Source organism: Triturus cristatus, unplaced genomic scaffold, assembly GCF_964204655.1.
Source record: "Triturus cristatus unplaced genomic scaffold, aTriCri1.1 SCAFFOLD_185, whole genome shotgun sequence".
In the NCBI taxonomy this organism is placed as follows: domain Eukaryota; kingdom Metazoa; phylum Chordata; class Amphibia; order Caudata; family Salamandridae; genus Triturus; species Triturus cristatus.
Window position 1 is genome coordinate 1,110,670 of NW_028187376.1, and position 17,931 is coordinate 1,128,600.

Here is a 17,931-nt window from a genome sequence, read left to right on the forward strand (position 1 = left end):
CGGCTTCGTGCGGGACTGAAGTGTGGGACTGGCACAGGCAGCAGACAGACAGACTCAGTGCTGGAGGAGACACAATGAGACACTGAAGGGGTCTGGCTGCTCTTCCCATGCAGGGCAGTGGGTCTTGTGGGTGTGAGTGTGCAGAGACGTCTGACAGACACTCTGAGCACAGGCTGTGAGTGAGAAGCAGACACCCTGCTTGGCAGCCACTTGGTTTTGCTGCCTTTGTTCCTGCCTGGTGCTGCCCTTCCGTGCCCCCTGGTAGGGGGAAGCGCAACTCTTGGTTGACCCTACCATGAAAGCTGTCGCCTACCCCGACTTTGTGGCTGCCCAGTGCCTGATGTCAATCCCCCACCGCCCGTCTGTGCTGATGCCCCCACAGAGCCAGGCGCTGCTGCCAGCGGTGCCCAAGGGTGCCACTACGCCGGAGGAGTCGGACCTGCTGCGCCAGAGGTCGTGACCAGAGGTAGCCAAAGAGCCTCCGCCTCTGCAGCAGCGCCCCGCCGGACTCGGGGACACCTGGAAGGACTACTGTACCCTGCTGGCCATCGTCCGGAGCCTGTTGGACCTCAACAAATACCCGACGGCGCTGGAGTACCCTCCCCCCAGCAGCATGCCCATCGCCCCCAACCCACCATCACCAGAGCAAGAGGACCGCAGCAGCCCTGCTCCCAGCCCCCCGGGGCAGCAGGAGGACTATACTCATGACTCCCGCCAGGGGCAGCAGGAGGACTGTACCCTTGACACCCGCGACATCAGGGACAGCTTATCCCCGCCGCCCACCCCAGACCCGCAGGACAGGGGCGGCGCCGACAAAAGGCACCGGTGCCCGCGCAGTGGCTGCAGGAAGGTCTACGGCAAGTCCTCGCACCTGAAGGCGCACTACCGCGTGCACACAGGTGAGTACTGGGGCAGCCCGTGCGAGCCACAAACTAAAGTGCGGTTTTCTTTCAGGCTGAATCACAGGTGAGTGTCGAAGAGAAGTGCTGTCGGGAGGCACTCCTGGCGGCGACGCGTGGCCGCAGACACCTCAGACACCTCGTGTTGCCTGAGACAGGAGCAGGTGTGAGCCAGCTGTGGGCTGCCTGCCTGGGGTGCGGTGAAAACCTATATACATGTGTCTAGGGCATGGGGCAAACATTGGGGTTATCCGTTTTCTCCCAAAACACGATTTTTATCTCGGGGCTGTGACGAACCTCACTTTCCTACGTATAGTTGCCAAACGTCAGTTTACATTCGAGTCCGCTCTAGAATCGTGCCTCATTTCATACTACTTTTTAATGTTTCTAACTAAAAACCGCCTTTTAGATTTTTATTCATAGGCGACGCCGCACTGACTGATTAGGGTCAATTTTCTAAAGATTGACCCCCCCCCCCCCCCCCACCAAAGAAAATACACATGTAGACGTGTGCATTTATGACTGAACTTGCGGCTCGTGTCCGAGGTTCCTCAGCGTCACCGTGTGCTCTGCTCGTAACCGGGAGGGCGCGCCGTACAACAGATGCTTCCAACATGTGACCCCAGACAAAGAGCGGGAAATATGACCAAGGATGAGTCTCCTTCCTGCCCTGTGTGGCTCTGTGTGTGGGTGCAAATGCAATAGGTCTCGCATTGGAGAGTGACTAAGCTATTGACATTGTAAATAACAATGCCGTTTCTTTAACCCCTTGTGTGCCCATGACGAGCTGGACTCGTCATGGAGCACAGTCGCGCTGTGCCCATGACGAGTCCAGCTCATCATGAGGCATTCCCTGGGGAATCCCTCTAATTAAAAATAGCCTCGGGAGCTGGAGAAGAGCTTCCCCAGCTCCCGAGGCCCCCCCCCCCTTTCACTGTAATGACGATCGGCGCGCACGTCGCTCCGACGTCATTACAGTGAAAGTGAAACTGAAATGAGCCAAGAGGGCTCCCGATAAAAACGGTGCCTCACTCGTGTGGGAGGCCCAAGTACCCGCCACGGGCAAGGGCCCAAAACGTAGTGAGGCGCACTACGTTTAGGACCCTTGCCTGTTGAGGCGCACTACGTTTTGGACCCTTGCCTGTCGCGGGTACTTGGGCCTCCCACACGAGTGAGGCACCGTTTTTATCGGGAGACCCGGGGGAACGCTGGGTGGTAGGAAATTTGTGTCAGCCCGGTGATGCCACAACTTTCCCACACAAAAATATGTGAAAAAGGTGATTTTTTCAGCTAAATTTGAGGTTTGCAGGGCATTCTGGGTAAGGAAATGTTGGGGGATCCACGCAAACCATACCTCCCTGGAATCCCCCGGGTATCTAGTTTTCAGAAATGTGTGGGTTTGGTAGGTTCCCCTAGGTGGCCGCCGTGCACCGGGCCAAAAACCTAGGTGACCCCCCTTGCAAAACCAGGTCGTTTTGAGGTAGGCAATTTTCATGTCGCCTCAATACGTTTTGGGCCCTTGCCTGTCGCGGGTACTTGGGCCTCCCACACGAGTGAGGCACCGTTTTTATCGGGAGACACAGGGAACGCTGGGTGGTAGGAAATTTGTGTCAGCCCGGTGATGCCACAACTTTCCCACACAAAAATGTGTGAAAAATGGGATTTTTTCAGCTAAATTTGAGGTTTGCAGGGCATTCTGGGTAAGGAAACTTTGGGGGATCCACGCAAGCCATACCTCCCTGGAATCCCCCGTGTGTCTAGTTTTCAGAAATGTGTGGGTTTGGTAGGTTCCCCTAGGTGCCCGCCGAGCACCGGGCCAAAAACCCAGGTGACCCCCCTTGCAAAACCAGGTCGTTTTGAGGTAGGCAATTTTCATGTCGCCTCACTACGTTGTGGGCCCTTGCCTGTCGCGGGTACTTGGGCCTCCCACACGAGTGAGGCACCGTTTTTATCGGGAGACCCGGGGGAACGCTGGGTGGTAGGAAATTTGTGTCAGCCCGGTGATGCCACAACTTTCCCACACAAAAATGTGTGAAAAAGGTGATTTTTTCAGCTAAATTTGAGGTTTGCAGGGCATTCTGGGTAAGGAAACGTTGGGGGATCCACGCAAACCATACCTCCCTGGAATCCCCCGGGTGTCTAGTGTTCAGAAATGTGTGGGTTGGGTAGGTTCCCCTAGGTGGCCGCCGAGCACCGGGCCAAAAACCCAGGTGACCCCCCTTGCAAAACCAGGTCGTTTTGAGGTAGGCAATTTTCATGTCACCTCAATACGTTTTGGGCCCTTGCCTGTCGCGGGTACTTGGGCCTCCCACACGAGTGAGGCACCGTTTTTATCGGCAGACACGGGGGAACGCTGGGTGGTAGGAAATTTGTGTCAGCCCAGTGATGCCACAACTTTCCCACACAAAAATGTGTGAAAAACATTATTTTTTCAGCTAAATTTGAGGTTTGCAGGGCATTCTGGGTAGGGAAACGTTGGGGGATCCATGCAAGCCATACCTCCCTGGAATCCCTCGGGTGTCTAGTTTTCAGAAATGTGTGGGTTTGGTAGGTTCCCCTAGGTGGCCGCCGAGCACCGGGCCAAAAACCCAGGTGACCCCCCTTGCAAAACCAGGTCGTTTTGATGTAGGCAATTTTCATGTCGCCTCAATACGTTTTGGGCCCTTGCCTGTCACGGGTACTTGGGCCTCCCACACGAGTGAGGCACCGTTTTTATCGGGAGACCCGGGGGAACGCTGGGTGGTAGGAAATTTGTGTCAGCCCGGTGATGCCACAACTTTCCCACACACAAATGTGTGAAAAAGGGGATTTTTTCATCTACATTTGAGGTTTGCAGGGCATTCTGGGTAAGGAAACGTTGGGGGATCCATACAAGCCATACCTCCCTGGAATCCCCCGGGTGTCTAGTTTTCAGAAATGTGTGGGTTTGGTAGGTTCCCCTAGGTGGCCGCCAAGCACCGGGCCAAAAACCCAGGTGACCCCCCTTGCAAAACCAGGTCGTTTTGAGGTAGGCAATTTTCATGTCGCCTCAATACGTTTTGGGCCCTTGCCTGTCGCGGGTACTTGGGCCTCCCACACGAGTGAGGCACCGTTTTTATCGGGAGACACGGGGGAACGCTGGGTGGTAGGAAATTTGTGTCAGCCCAGTGATGCCACAACTTTCCCACACAAAAATGTGTGAAAAACATTATTTTTTCAGCTAAATTTGAGGTTTGCAGGGCATTCTGGGTAGGGAAACTTTGGGGGATCCACGCAAGCCATACCTCCCTGGAATTCCCCGGGTGTCTAGTTTTCAGAAATGTGTGGGTTTGGTAGGTTCCCCTAGGTGGCCGCCGAGCACCGGGCCAAAAACCCAGGTGACCCCCCTTGCAAAACCAGGTCGTTTTGATGTAGGCAATTTTCATGTCGCCTCAATACGTTTTGGGCCCTTGCCTATCGCGGGTACTTGGGCCTCCCACACGAGTGAGGCACCGTTTTTATCGGGAGACCCGGGGGAACGCTGGGTGGTAGGAAATTTGTGTCAGCCCGGTGATGCCACAACTTTCCCACACAAAAATGTGTGAAAAAGGGGATTTTTTCAGCTAAATTTGAGGTTTGCAGGGCATTCTGGGTAAGGAAACGTTGTGGGATCCATGCAAGCCATACCTCCATGGAATCCCCCGGGTGTTTAGTTTTCAGAAATGTGTGGGTTTGGTAGGTTTCCCTAGGTGCCAGCAGAGCTATGGTTCAAAAACTACAGCTAGGCACTTTGCCAAAAAAGGTTCATTTTTTCACTGCGAAATGGAGGTGTGTCCACGATGCGTTTTGCGCCGTTTCCTGTCGCGGGCACTAGGCCGACCCACACAAGTGAGGTACCATTTTTATCGGAAGACTTTGGGGAACACGGGGTGGGTGGAAATTTGTGGATCCACGCAGATTCCAGAACTTTCCACCACAGAAATGTGGGGAAAATGTGTTTTTTTTGGCAATTTATTAGGTTTGCATGGGATTCTGGGTAGCAGAACCTGGTGGGAGGCAGTCAAGTCACCCCATCCTGGATTCCCCTGGGTGTCTAGTTTTCAAAAATGTATAGGTTTGCTAGGTTGCCCTAGGTGCCGGCAGAGCTATGGTTCAAAAACTACAGCTAGGCACTTTGCCAAAAAGGGTCATTTTTCACAGCGAAATTGAGGTGTTTCCACATTGCATTTTGCGCCGTTTCCTGTCGCGGGCACTAGGCCGACCTACACAAGTGAAGTACCATTTTTCTCAGAAGACTTTGGGAAACGCGGGGTGGGTGGTAATTTGTGGATCCACGCAGATTCCAGAACTTTCCACCAGAGAAATGTGGGGAAAAAGTCTTTTTTTTGGCAATTTATTAGGTTTGCATGGGATTCAGGGTAACAGAACCTGGTGGGAGGCAGTCAAGTCACCCCATCCTGGATTCCCCTGGGTGTCTAGTTTTCAAAAATGTATAGGTTTGCTAGGTTTCCCTAGGTGCCGGCAGAGCTAGGGTTAAAAAACTACAGCTAGGCACTTTGCTAAAAAAGGGTAATTTTGCATTGTGAAAATGTGGTGTGTTCACGTTGGGTTTTGAGCCATTTCCTGTCGTGGGCACTATGCCTACCCCTACAAGTGAGGTACCATTTTTATCGGGAGACTTAGGGTAATTCAGATTTGTAAAGGAACTGTTATTACCTATTGACTTTCGATGCATTTCTGCTTTCCAAATGAAAGATATTGTGTAAAAAAGAAGTCATTCTAAAAAATGACTGATAATTCTCATGCTAGTATGAGTATTCCCAAATTCGGAAATGTGCAAATATCTACTGTTTCTAAACTCTATATTTTGTTCCCATTTCAGAAATACATAGGTGTCTTTCATACCGATTTTTCCATGTACACGTTTTTACAGAATAATTACTATACACCCGGTACATAATAAAAAACCATTGCAAGTTGCTGCTCAGTTTTTGGCTCTGGGTTCGTCGGGTTCTTGGTGAACCTACAAGTCCTATATATCCCCACAACCAGTAATGTCCAGCGGATGTAGAGGTATATTGCTTTCAAAGAGCTGTCATAATTACAAGAATATAACTGTAGGGAAAACCCAATATACCCTTGAAGGCTTGCGCAGACAATTTAGAAGGTAAAGGTGCCAACAAGGGATTTTGTTTCAAACTATCTAGTTGTTTAGTTCCAAGGGACTTATTTAGCAGGTGATTTTCAAAATAAACACCAATCAAAAAATGTAAATTAACTGAATCAATCGTTGAATATAAAGAGCACACACACGGGAAATCTTTTTGTGAAATAAACACAAATAGTTTTATATATAAATCAAAATAAAAAGGAGTACAAGTAAACAAATGATTCAGCAATAAATCATGAAAAAAGGGTAAATCTTATCCACATTTCATGAACAAACATCTATTCCAACAAAGTCAACAGAGATTTATCTCATTCTGAGAAAATAATAATCAACTGTATATAATGGATATTGTAGAAGTAGATGATAGAGTCGACGTTTCGGTCTTGGATGGCATCAATCCGTCTGACCATCTTCAGGACAGTAGATATTGCATACAAAAACCCTTCATAGATTACAGATATCACGCGACAATTCTTTATCGTGGTGTAACCGTTCCTGCTGCTTCTGTAACAGATGCTTATCAAATTACTGGCAGTAAATTCATATAGAGGGGAGAATCCTTCCTCGTGTATTTTCCGGCTGCGTGACGACAGATTCTTGTCACAGACTGGAAGCGCTGAGGTCTGTCCACACATTAGGAGCCTAGAAGTTACAGGTGAAAACGTTGACACAAAAGGCGCTTTTTTTCAACAAATTTTCAATTTATCCTATATTTAACTGTTAGTTTCTATAAAGAAACCTTGATGGATTTACACAATAACCCCTTGCTGAATTCAGAATTTTCTCTACTTCTCTAAAATGTATAGCTTTCCAGGATCCATTATTGCTTTTGTACCCATTTCTACCATTAACTGGAAGGAGGTCGAAAGCACAAAAAATAGCAAAAATAGGCTATGTCCTAGAAAAATGCCAAAACTGTGTAAAAAATGTTGGGTTTCTGACAAAAGTCTGCTATCCCCTAAATGCTGGGAAAATGGTGATTTCAGCCCCACAAACCCTTTTTTGATAACACTTGCAGGGAAAAACCCAGATGCTTTCATTTGCAGCCCGTTTTTCCCGCAAAAAACCTAAATTTTGCTGTATTTTGGCTCATTTCTGTGACCCCTCCAGGGGAATCCACAAACCCAGAGTACCTTCAGAATCCCCATGATGTTGGAAGAAAAGGACGCAAAATTGGCGTGGATACCTTATGTGGTCAAAAAGTTACAGGGGCCTCAGCGCGCACTACCCCAAATAGCCAAAAAAGGGCGTGGCACAGGAGGGGGAAAAGGCCTGGCAGCGAAGGGGTTAAATGTTTTAAAAACAAAAACATAAACAAGAATAATGTCATGAGCAATGCCAACAGCTCTAACTTTAACAATGCCGAGACCATTGCATTGTAAATGCTTGTTTTCTTTGTCTTGGAGCACTCCACACAGTGCTCTTGTTTTTGGTTCACTCACTCCGTCCTCTGTCTTTTTTTTTTCAATGCAGCTTTATATAGGGCGAACACCACCCAAATGTATTATTAGAGTGCTTTACGTGAGCACCAGTTACTTTACACAAGGACACACTTGTTTTTATAGGAACAGGGAAATTAAGTGATTTGCACAACATCACAGGATGCTGAAACTCAAACCTGGTTTCCCAGCTGGCTAGTCGGCAGGTCTGGCCGCACTGACACGTCCTTTCCTCCTGTCCTGAACCTCAGAGTGCAAGGGCGCTTAGTACTTTTGTTTCGACGTTTAAAAACTGTCACTTTGAACAAGTACCTCTCAGTGCCGTACCTTAATGTACCGTATTATTTCAAAGTTTCCACATGTTACAGAAATATTCTCTGAGTATTTATTTTATAAACCCCATCATGTTTTACGTGATGTGTGTTGCATGATCTACATTTACAAACACTTTCAGAGCTTTGCGCGGGATATTTGCTCGCTCATCTTTAATCATGCCACAGCTTCCGCTGTTTAGAGTCCCTATCTCTGCAGTAACTGGTCTTAGCCAGGCCAATAGCAGGAGTGAGGTGTGGTATACCGGACATCCTGGGTACGGCAGCGCAAGCGTGATCCGGAGTGGTTAGCCACTGGTTCTGAACTCAGGAGCCTGGAGTTGGGTTTCGTGAAGCATCATTAACTGCAAGACAGAGCATTATTATGCAAGAATTTGAGGAATTCGTTTCCTTCTGGATAAATTTACCATCAGCAGGCAGGGAAGGCTCTGGCTGGCCTGCCTATTACATGGGCTGATGGCATTTGATACGAGCCTTATTTATTTGACTTCTGATATCAGCTGGATTATGTGAAGTGTTGACACTCAGCTGGTTAATCCAAGCCACCACCTTCTCTAGATGGGCTGCTCTTAGGGTTGCCAAGGAATGCCTCCACCTGTCGTCGTGAAACTTGACACTCTGAAGTTTTGGGCTTTGTTTGGGCGCTTGTAAAGCTCTTCGGTAGCTTCAAAGCACCATAATAAATGAGCCATTCCTGTCGCCTTGTTTAAACCTGCAATTAGCCATTTCTTACCCTAATTGTCTGATTGTCAGTCAACTGTGGTGGCGCCGTTCCAGTTTTAATATTCTATCAAATGAACTGCCATCCGTGAAGCACATTTCACCCTTCCCTCCATCCGAATACGCGCCTTTTCCCTGTTGTGCCATTTTTGCTGTGGGCTGTAGGCGAGGGTGTGCAATCAATGAAAGCAGATCATAATTGTTATCCAGCATTCTCTATAAGCCAAGCTCACAATCACAACACTGGCCGTGAGCGTTCTACGATGGCAAGTGGTATTGAGCCTATGCTCGACCAGAAAGAAACCCCCACACCTTTCACAACAATGCCTTACATCAGTCTCCACTGGCACAGCCAGTTTAGCATCCCCTCCCCCTTGCAGAGCGGTGTCACAAAAGATTGAAGAGGGCAGATGCTGTACTTGTGCAGCACACCATTCTACAACTGGTCTCACTATTCTGCAAAATGGTATGAAAGTGTATTGGAATTTCTAGTAAAAATAAAAAATCAGCCAAAGCAAGGAGTTCCAGTAATGAGGGTACAAGAGTTGGACACCGATGTTCAGCTTTATAGAATTTATAGACTTTAAAAACATGTAACTCCACATAATTACACTTTACCCAATACCACATAAATACACCCCACATAAATCCAATCTATGCCACAAAGCAACAATCCACATAAATACTCACCACACCATGTCACATAATTCCCCACAACATTATTTCACTCAACGCCACACAGTTCAATACAACACAATTCAACTCCACAAATTTCCATTCCACACCACATAATTCCACAACAAACCATATAATTCTACTCCATAACACCATTAAACTACACACCACATACAATCAATCCACACCACAGAATTCTACATCATTCCACAAATTTCAACAACATACCACATAATTCCACTCCACCACATGCCATTCCACAACAAACAATACCACTCTACATAATTACACTCCATGACACATAATACCACTCCACATAATTCCAGTACACTCAATACCACATAATTACTATCTTCATACTTCCACTGCACACCATGCCACATAATTTCACTACACTTAACTCCTCTCAAAGCCACACAACTCCACATCAAACAATTCCAATCCAACCCACATAATTCCACTCCACACTACATACATACACTTCACTCTATAACACATAGCTGAAAGACATTGTCATTGACAAGACTAATAGCTCTTGGATTGCCGAGAACTATTGGCTTTGTCAATGCTTGCTATGACTGCACTCATCGTCCTGTCCTTTCCTTCAAACTAACTCGGGGCACCAGTTTTGACATGTTATAACACTGAGAAGACGAGTTGCAAGGAAGGAGGGACAGTCGTTTTGACACTGTGCTATCACACAGATCAAGTTATTTATTAATAAGGCAAGAAGGGAGTCACAGAAACAAAGGTGCAGGAATAAAAGAGATCCATCAGGCACTTGGTGAAAGGGTGGAAGGGTTCACACATTTGAGGGATCCTGGGCAGGACCAGTCGATCTGGAGAAATTGGCAACAATTAATTATACCTAGAATCCAATAGAGCAAGAGGGCCTGCGTTCTGAGCACAAGTGGAATGGTTTCTTACTGGGAGATGGTGAAGATTGGGAAATCAATTTTTGTGCCTTGGTGGAACGGATAATCCCATGAAAAGGAAGAACTGGAGATGGGGTTGTACGTCTGAAATGATGGGCACTTACAAGAGTCACAATAAAGGTATGAACAAGAGATAGGTACTTTTGTCACAGTGGAACATATTCACAGCTGACAGGATTAAAATGTGAATGTAAAAGGATTTTGGAGTTTTATGGAATGGATGCAGTCTCGGAAATTAACCTGATTTGGATTATCCTTAACCAGTAGGGAATGAGCTTGAAGTGATGGTACACTAAAGACAAAGGGGCAAAGCAGAATGTGCATGCAGCAAGGGAACAGAGTTCAGGGGCAGGCCATGGGAGTAGAGCCCGTGGAATCGATTCTTCTAGTGTATGTTAGGAGAAACCAAATATGACATTTCTCTGCAAGCTCAAGTGTAATGATTTGCTCAACATTTCTGGAAGAGGACACGATGACAGGGAATGCATTTCTGTGCCCTGGTGAGACCAAATTGTTTACAGTTATTTACAAGAGAAGAAGCAGAGTGGGCACCTTTAGCCAATGGAACTGATTCATGATAGAGTCGTAGGAGAAGGAGCGCCTGAACTGGATGTTGGTTTCCTATTGAATGGCCTTAGTATGAAGTCCTGCAGAGTAGAGAAAAATCGCTCTGTATGGCAGACTGAAACAGGAAAAGTGACGGAGAAGGGAGGAGCCTATCCCATAACTTATGGGGTAAGTTAGAATGTTTCTGACATAGTGCCCGATGGTGCCTGTCTCGAGGGGTGGACTAGCATCATTTATGGTAGGACTTGGACAAGGAAGGTGATTAGGAGACAGTGAACTAAAATCAAAGTTATATGAGGTGAACTGAAGTCAGATATGAACTTCTGCACAACAGGCTCTGGCCACATTGTGTGAGGAGAGGCCAGGCCAACCAGCAATCAGGACCATGCTGCTGGCTGTACAGGGAGGCCTTCCCCTAATGCACATGGGATACACATCTTCCGCCTTCCATTAGAAGGGAGTTTGTTCCTGTTGCCCCCTCACCATTCAGAGGTTGGCCTCCCAAATGGAGAACTTGGATCTCAACTGATAGACAGTGCATTATACAGGGGTGTGGCTTCGGCGCCGCTGGAGATGGCTGCCTGACGGAGTTGCTCCACCCCACAGGGACCTGTTCTTGTCCTGCAGGCGCGCTCTTCGTTTCAGATAACGGCGGTAATTACCGCAATCTTCACCGGAACATGTCCGGATTTCAATGAAGCACTTCTCTGGCTGATGCGCGTTGCGCTTCACTTTCTTTTCGTCGCGGACGCGTTTGCCTCAGAGCGTCCGCCATTTTGAATAAACGCTCCTGAATGAGTTTCATTTCAAACGGACAAAAGTTTCCTCGCAAGCCCCAAAGTGCTGTGAACACGATGTGAGCTTCAAAATAAATACATATGGGGGCAATATTCTGGCTACAACAAGGAACTTTGGACTTCAATTAACAAGGTATACTGAGCACCTTTTTTCCTCCGTTTTTCACCTCAGAATGCCCGCCATTTTCTTCTTTTGTTTGGGACTTCCCCTCATACTTATCCTGCTCTTTCACTTATGGACACTAATTCTTTCATGAATTCTGGCATTAAACGCATGCGCCTTTTCTATGGTCCATATACCTTTGTGAAAATAAAGCGCTCATTGCTGTTTATATTGCTTCCTACCAAGTTATTATGCTTATTTTTGCCGCAGTCTTCACAGCTCTGTTACTATCTTTACCAGAGGTTGCTTAACATCCCAGCCAGATCACTCTTCAACTGACTGATAACTGATTAGTTTAAGAAAAACTAACTGGCTTTATTTAACAGGATTGATGTTCTTCACCTTTTTCTTCATATACTAAGGCTGCTTCTCTGATTTTTCAGTACGTGGTCAGCATTTTCCATTCCTGTTACTCTATTATGTGTTGATGATATTCGCACAACTCACCGCTAGTCACATCATTTGCTGAGTCTTTTGGAGAAATTTTGATCACGTCTCCTCCTAAGTCTGTGCAACGTTTACTCTACTTTCTGAGAGACAGTTACGTATGGGAAAACTGCGCAAACCAAAGTTTGTTTTTGTCTCATCACAACATAGTCATAGTCCATTGGTGACTCCTCTTTCTTTATCTAAACCAGACTCCTCTTCTACTGCGTCGCAGATGGCTGGAGTAAATTCTAATCGCAGCTCCTCATCATCACAATCTACTTCAAATAAATCCTCTCCGTCTACCTCCACATCGAAATGTTTGAAACACGACCCTCCATCTCCTGACAAGTCTTCATCTTCCATCTCTATGGAGTTACTTTTGGGGGAGATACGCGCTTTGCGCCCGTTTGTGGAAGAAACCAATAACAAAATGCAATTTCTCAAAGAAAAATGGTCTACAATGGAAAGTAGAGTGTCTTCAATGGAGCAGCAAGTTTCAGAGATACACGACAACTCTCAGCGAATCTCTTCTTTAGAAAAAAACAGTCCACACCCTTCAACAACACAATGAGGATTTAGAAAATTGAAATAGGAGGAACAATCTACGTATTTATGGTTTGCCTGAGTCTCTGGAAGGTGACGACCCTGTATCTTTCTTCTCCTCCTTTCTTCCGAAACTCCTAGATATACCCTCTACTACCTCACTCAGTATTCAAAGAGCTCATAGGCTTGGTCCTCGTCCACCACTTTCAACGGCTCCAGTTAAACCACGTGGTGTCATTATTCTCTTTCTGAAGTTCACTGACTTACTCTCAGTTCTCTCTGCAGCTAGGTCTAAAAAGCATCTTTCCTGGCTTGGTCAGAAGGTGTTTTTATCTCAAGATGTCTCCAGTGCCGCAGCCTCCAGAAGGAAAGAATTCCTGAATCTTCGTCCTCTTCTCCGTGCTATTGGAGCTAGATATGGTTTGTTTTACCCATGTATCTTCAAAGTGACATACCAAAACCAAACGTGGACTTTTCAAGATCCTGCAGAACTTAAGAATTTTATTCATATTCATACTACTAATGTTATGGAGACCTCTAGCTCTTCAAATGGTTGAAAATCTAATCCTTTTTCTTTGAAAAAGTTCCTGTTGATGTCTTTTCACTGGCTCTGTTTCTTAAGTAATAGTTTTGTTCTCTGATATTTTTAGATGATTCTTATGCAAAGTGCATTTTTCATGTTTATCATATTTCTTGTTACATGCTAGTTAGTTATATCTTTCTCTATATATTATTTTAATGTTAATTGCCTATTTCATTTTATTCATACAGATTTGTTTCTATCTCCTATCTCCCTCGTCCCAATGCGGTTGGACTCCCCAGGTTCGGGTGGTTCATCTTGTAGTGCGTTGTCCCTGCCCCAATATCTGTTTTGTGTTCCCCTCAGGTATGTTATTTTCAGTCATCCTTTTTGGGTATGTACTGTCTCTTCTTGTATTTTTTCCTTTTACCTCTTCTCCTTCCTTTTACCTCTCATCTTTTGTGTCATACTCTTCTTTTTTCTTCCCATGTTCGCTCCCTCTCATTTTCCGTATGAGTTTTTCAACTGTTCCTTCTCCTGCTCCTTCTCTTCCCTCCGTTTTCCCCTCTTCCTCCTCTCTCCTTTTTACCTTTTATTCATTGTCATTCTCGTTGATGTTCCTATTATTGTAAATTCTGTTTCTTCTAAATTTTTAATGTTTTTACGTTCAGAGTAATCTCTTGGAATGTAAAGGGTTTTATCAGTCCTGTTAAAAGACAGAGAATCCTTTCTCACCTTGCTTCTTACAATCCTGATATAGTCCTCTTATCGGAAACCCACCTTACAGAAGCTGAATCACTTAAACTAAAAAGAAGCTGGGTGGGTACGGTTTTATTCTCTCCATCTACGAATAAAAAAAATGGAGTTTTCATTATATGTCATAAAAAATTGAAGTGTAAAGTTTTATCACAAGAAAATGACACAGAAGGTAGATGGGTATTAGCTAAACTGTTAATTAATTCTGTTCCTTTAACTTTTTTTATATTTATGGTCCTACACCGCCTGATTGTTCTTTTTGGCCTTTGATCACGCAAAAATGTATTCAATTTCAAGATGATTTGTTTGTTTATTCTGGGTGGTGACTGCAACCAAATTGTAGACCCTTTTCTGGACCACAAGTCGACAGTCCGTTTTATTCCCAATAAGTCTCATAAACACTTTCTTGACACTATTTCTCAAACACATCTCATTGACTCTTGGCTACTTTCTCATCCTGATACTCTCGACTATTCTTTTTTCTCTCCTCCTCATGCATCCCTTTCTCGTCTAGACTACATCTTTCTTTCTCAATCTTTGTCTCAAAATGTATTTTCCTCCTCTATCGAACCTATAGTTATCTCTGACCACACTCCAATTGTAACAGACCTTGATTTACTCCCTCCACATCCAAAATCTTCCCGATGGCGCTTCAACAATTCCCTTCTAACCGATCCTTTATTCTCCTCCTCTTTTCGTTCCTTTGTTAGTGAATTCTTTCTTCTTAATTGTGATTCTAAAGTCTCCCCCAATATTATCTGGGATTCTTTTAAAGCTACTTCGCGGGGTTTCATTATTGACTTTGTCTCTAAGAAAAAGAAACGCTTTCTTCAGAAACGGAAAACTGTATTAACTCAAATTAAACTTTTGGAGCATGAATTTTATACATCCTCACAAAGTTCCATTTCACCAGAATTGATACGAGCCAAACTTGAGTTTAACAAAACTTCTACTGACAATGCATCTTCAATACTCCTCCGTAGCAGTGCTCGTTATTATGGCGGTCATAATAAAGCAGGGTAACATTTAGCAAATTACCTTAAAACACGTAAAGAACGTACTCTTATTGATTCGATTTATTCCTCCGACAATTCTCTTCTACATAAAGATCAGGAAATACTTGATGAATTTAAAACTTTTTTATCAAAACCTCTACACACCAGAATCTCCTCCCACTCCTTCTCTCATCCAGTCCTATCTTGATAAACTCCCTACTCTCTCTACTTCTCATCTTAATCTTCTTGACTTTGAAAATGATCTTTCCCTTAATGAACTTTTCAAAGCTTTAAATACCCTTACTAAAGGGAAAATGCCTGGACCAGATGGTTTTTCTGTTGAATTCTACCTACATTTTTTTGACTTGTTACTTCCCAAACTTTTAATACTTTTCAACTCATTTTATTCAGCTGGTAAGGCAGAAGGCACCTTTCAAGAAGCAACTATTTGCCTCATTCCTAAAGATGGTCGTGATCCTCAATTTTGTCAAAATTATCGCCCGATTTCTTTAGTTAATGTTGACTATAAATTATTTGCTAAATTGCTTGCTGTACGTTTAGATCCTATCATGCCCCATCTTATTGGTAAAGAGCAATGTGGTTTTATTAAGGCTAGACTCACTTTCGATAATTCTCGTCTTTTTCTCAACGTTTTAAATAAAGTCTCCTCTCTTTCTATTCCTCTAGCTGCTATATCTGTTGATGCAGAGAAAGCTTTTGATAGAGTAGATTGGTTCTTTTTGGTTCCTTACTTTGGTGGACGGATCGCGACGGAGATCCATGCATACCGCTGCAGCCCGCAAATATTACATTGCGAATGCTTTGGACTTGGCCTTAATTGGTATCTAAACAGAAATAATATTATCTGTAATGTGAATATTGACTCAGGATCTCTTAACGATTTTACTGGCTGGGAGAACCCTCTTTACACAAATCCTACTAGGCTTCTCAAAAACTGTAACACTCTACTCACCATCAATTATTAGCGCCCTGAAGAAGTCCTGTATCAGGACGAAACGCGTCGGCTGTTTTGTTGGTTGCTCAACAAGAACCGAAGTTTGTCTTTTCAACTCTCTATGGAAATGGAATAAATGAAAAAATTCTGAAGAATCTGCATTGTTGGAGACAAAAAATCTTTTGGGGAATGTGAACTTTAATCTCCTTCTGTGGTGCACTTGTGCTTTGTTGTTAGATTGTTGGATTCCCGGGGGAATAGGCACTGTGACAGTGGGTGCCTTTCAGTGTGCATGCGAATCCCTATTAAAATTCAAGGGGAGAATATTGAGAGAGTGACATTAGGTTAGGTGCTGGTTATCAGAAGGTTCCACTGTTTTTAGCTTTTCTCTTTGGTTCTTTTTATTTTCATCGTTGCGCTGGCACGGTTTCGGCCCTAAATTCATATTACTTATTTCCTTGTTGTACTCTGTTCCTAAAGCCTCGGTCTTAGTTAATGGTCGCGTTTCATCTTATTTTCCTCTCCAACATGGTGTTCGTCAAGGTTGTCCCTTATCTCCTCTTCTCTTCGTTCTAGCCCTTGAACCCTTTTTGACTTCTATCCGTAATAATGATTCTATTTCCGGTTTCCCTTATGGCGATCATCAATTGAAACTTTCTGCGTATGCAGACAATATTCTTTTATTTATCTCTGCTCCTGAAACATCTATTCCACCTTTACTTCTTGAATTGAATTCCTTTTCGCAGGTTTCCAGCTACAAGATCAATTCAGACAAGACTGAAATTCTCCCGCTCACAAAATTTTGTCTTCCACACTTCTACTCCTCCACTGGATTTGCTTGGAATAACTCAAAAATTTAATATCTAGGCATATGGTTCTCCAACTCCATAATCTCTTCCATTAAATTGAATATGTCTGCTGCCCTATCTCGAATTGAGAAATCATTCTCCTCTTGGAACCCTCTTTTTCTTTCTTGGTGGGGCCGGTTGGATTCGATTAAGATAATGATTGCCCCAATTTTAATTTATATTCTCTCCATGCTCCCCGTTCACATCCCCTCTATCTATCTTAAACGTATTGATTCGTGCCTCTCTAGATGTCTCTGGAAGAATAAAATATCCAGAATCGCCTTATCTTCCCTTCGGAAACCAAAATCTAATGGCGGTGTGAACTTCCCGGATTTTTGCCTTTATCATAAGTCCTTCTCCTTGCGTCATGCCTCAAGATGGCTTATATCAGATGCCTCCCCCTTTACTCCTCTTTGGCTCGACATTGAACAAATCTTATTACTACCCTTTTCCTTCAAAGAAGTTATGCGTTTTCTGCTAAAACTTCTCATACTTCCCTACCCTTATTTAGACATACTTGTTCCCTCTTGAAACCTTTGGTTCACCCCACTACCATTTCCCGTGAATCTTTCCAAGACTCTCCTATTTGGCACAATTCGCTTATCCTCCTCAACAATAGACCCATTTTCTGGAATGCGTGGAGATTAAGGGGTATTTTATAGGTTAATCAACTTTTTGATGGAGTTTCACTTTGCTCCTTTCCCCAGTTTCAATCCTTGTTTCATTGTCCTCGCTCCTTTTTACAGAAGTTTACCACTCTTATGGTGATTATTCTTGATATATACTATTCCCTTCCCCTTTCATCTTCATCTGATATCCCAAATCCTCTTCTCAAAATACTTCTTACTCTCCCCAAAGGTTCCCTTATATACAAATTCTTTTCAGCCCCCAATCCAGATCGCGCCAAATCCAAATTGGAACTTTCTTGGGAATCGCACCTAGGATGTGAATGGTCTATAATTTTTTGGGATAAACTTTGGTCTAGATCTTTAAAAATCTCTCGCTCTGCTTCTCTTACCCAATCTATGTTTTTCCTTTACCACAGACTCTATCTTACCCCTGCCTCCCTAACATGCTGTTAGATTTTGGATTTGTGGTTCTTCTAATGCTGACCTCCTTCATCTGCTCTTTCTCTGTCCCTCAGTCTCCGAATTTTGGGAGAAGGTTTGGTCTTACATTTCTCGGTTGTTTACAATTTCCATTCCTTATTCTATACCTCTCCTCTTTGCT

General features: G+C 44.4%; 1 pseudogene; it reads left to right on the plus strand.

Annotated features, from left to right (window-relative positions):
* Positions 1 to 295: 295 nt before the first annotated feature.
* Positions 296 to 970, plus strand: LOC146771191 (Krueppel-like factor 9; annotated as a pseudogene).
* The last annotated feature ends 16,961 nt before the right edge of the window (positions 971 to 17,931 follow it).